The following is a 2926-nucleotide window of genomic DNA, read 5'->3' on the forward strand; positions in this document are numbered from 1 at the left end:
GCCCCCGAGCCCGCCGTTAAGTATCTTTAAGAATGGGAGAGATGTCTGTGTGTTTAGGGGCTGAGGGGAGAGAGAGCCCCTCCTGAAGGGAAGAGGTCGAAGACTGTACAGAAGGTTTGCTTTTTTTAAAATGCTGAAGCATGGCTTGGAGGGGATGTTTTCAGGGCAGAGCAGAGAGAGCTGGCCTTCCATAGGAAAGGGAACATCACATCCTTTCAGAGTGAAAGTTAGAATGCGTGCAGATTCAGGAATGTGTATGACTGGGCAGTTTTTATGACCTCAAGTTTCTTGAAGATGTGAGAAGTGATATTTTTTTCTGAGAATGAGGGATTTGGGGGTTCCATAGAGGACAGAGAGAATGACAAGGACTTGAGCAAGCATGGATAGGAAGCTAACCGAAGGCCAGTTAAAGGTTTGCCAGGCCTCACTGAGGGTTTACCTATGGGTGAAACCCATGAATTTCTTATGATACTGTCTGTGTAGTTGTGTTTTTCTCCTTCAGGGTATATTAGTCTAGTCTGGGGGTGGCCATCTAGAACTGAGCTTTTCTTGAATTGATGCAATGAAAAGATAGGAATGTAGAGGAGCTAAAAGAGTTGAAAATACTGTTAAAAAGGTGATAAAAGGTGGTGACTACTGAGCACACTTTGTTACTATACTAGAATTTTTGGCAACTTGTCCACCTCTTTCTTTCAGCCTCTCTCTGCCTGCTCCCCTCCCTCTGAATTTTTTCCCCAAAGGCGCTTGCATTTAATGAAAGAAATAGCCTTTATAAATCAGGTGCAATCAATGGCATATGTGCCTGAGTAGTGTTATGTACTCAGTGTTCAGAGGACATTGAAGAAGGAACAATGGACTGCATCAAAGAATTTGGGAAATCATCATAAGGGGGGCTGATATTTGAGCTGGAATTTAAAGGTATGTGGGTGTTGGGGATATGGTATCGTAGGGAACAACCCAGACAGGATGGGTAAGGATGGAGAGAGCCTTCTAGACAAAGACATATTCAAAGAAAGACCTAATGGCATGAGAAAAGTCACAGTATATTTGGGAAATGGCAGGACATTCCAGACATGGTGAAGGGTTTGGGAAGGGTAGGTAGGCCGAGTGGCAGAAGTTTGGGGCCAGATTGTCACTGTTTGGATTTTATTCCTTAACCCAATTGGTCATTCTTGAAGATATTCATTCTAATAATAATAGCTAACATGTATTGAAAGTTTTATTCCAGGTGCAATGCTGAGCATTTCATGTGCCATCTTTTTTAATTGTAGTAGATGTTCACAGCAATCCAATGAAGCAGATCTTGTTATTCCATTTACCAAGTGAGGAAATTGAATCTTGAACAGGTTAGGTAACTGAGATCAAGGTCTCACAGAAAGAAAGTAGATGAACTAGAACTCAGTCCAAGTTTGACTAATTCTAAATCTATGCTTTAAAGTTCTATTCTATACTTACATTTTAGGATAAAGGAATGGAATATGGGGTAGTATAGATTATCCATTCATTCCCACCTTTTAGTTTGAGAGCAGGATCCTGAGTGATAAGGATTTTCTCACACTGAAGGGTCAGAAGTGAGGGCTTAAGAGAGTGGGGACTGAGAGACAGGGAATTTCAGGCAGAGGGACAGTATTTGCAAAGGGACAGAGGGCATAACAAGTTTAGCATGGCAAAATCAGAAAGGATGCTATCGATGAACCAGAAATAATCCTCATCTTTGGGATGGGTCAGAGTCTTATGAGTTCTTATTAGTGAGCTCAGTCTTGGTCTCCTCCTTTTAAGTGGAATGTCAACATACTAGATTGTCTAGAGAGGAACAAGAAAAATGATTCAAAGCTGGCAGAGGTAAAGGCAGTGGAACTAATGAATCACAACTCCCTGCTACAGGAAAGATTGAAAGAGTGTAGGTCGAACTGAAGAGGTAGGAGTAATGATGATGACGCTATCTAACTTGTGCTGAACACTTACTCTGGGTTAGGTAGGGTTCTCAGTGTTGTACGTGTTTTAAATCTTTTAATCCTCACAGTGTCCTTCTGAGGTAAGTACTATTCTCATCAATCCCATGAGGGTGAGGAAACCAAAGAAGTACATCACTTGCTAAGGCAGCAGAGCCAGTAGGTGGTAGGACTGGGATTTGAATTCAGACCCTCTGACTTAGGAATTTGTGTGATCAATCACTACACATCCTGTCGATACCAGAGGGACTACTGGTTTTCAGAACAGTGCGTGGGTTTGCTCTTTTTTGAAATCTTGCAGGTCTGTCTGTCTTTGACCACCAGAAGAATCATAGCTTATTAAGGTAGATGAGGAAGCAGGAAGAACAAAGTCCTACAATATAGCTCCCTAGTAGAATATAGATTTCAGCTTACTGTTCTGTGGAAGTAGAAGGCATTGGTCATAAGAAAGTGCAGCTCTTTTGAGGGAGATGGAGTCAAAGTTAGATATATGAATGGTCTTAGAAAGAGTGTCTCCCAAAGGATTAAAAATGCCATCTCATTTTTACATTGTAGAATGCATTCACTTATTCTGTTTTCCTCCCCATGACTTACTTTTAGTGGAATTGTGATTCATTAACTGGCTTTAAGAAAGAGGGAAAAGCTAGATAGAATCATGAGACAGTTAAAAAAATTCTTTGAAAAGAAATTTCTCCATTCTGATTTCCTATTCTCATTTTGCTGGTGATCAAGGCAGTGGTAGCCTCATGTTGCAACCATGTTGCACTTGGAGTAAGTCCCTTAGACCACAAAAGCTGTTATATTCCTGGAGTGTGTATGTATTTGGGGAGGATGGGAAGGGATGGGGGACATTGCCTTTTAGCCTACTGTGGGCAGACCCACCTATTTGTACTTGATTGAACCACAAGCCTGCATTGTGGAAAAATGCTGGTTTGGTCAGGTTTCCCTTTTTTTTTTTTTTTTTTTGTGAGTTG

At 41.3% G+C, this 2926-nt stretch overlaps 1 protein-coding gene across 2 annotated transcripts in view; it reads left to right on the forward strand.

Moving 5' to 3' along the window:
- Positions 1-2926, forward strand: part of MPZL3 (myelin protein zero like 3) — a 22386-nt gene that overhangs the window by 5458 nt on the left and 14002 nt on the right. The gene's annotated exons all lie outside the window — the stretch shown is intronic.

Source organism: Carlito syrichta, unplaced genomic scaffold (genome assembly GCF_000164805.1).
Source record: "Carlito syrichta isolate Samal-C Ts95f unplaced genomic scaffold, Tarsius_syrichta-2.0.1 Scaffold63326, whole genome shotgun sequence".
Taxonomy (NCBI): domain Eukaryota; kingdom Metazoa; phylum Chordata; class Mammalia; order Primates; family Tarsiidae; genus Carlito; species Carlito syrichta.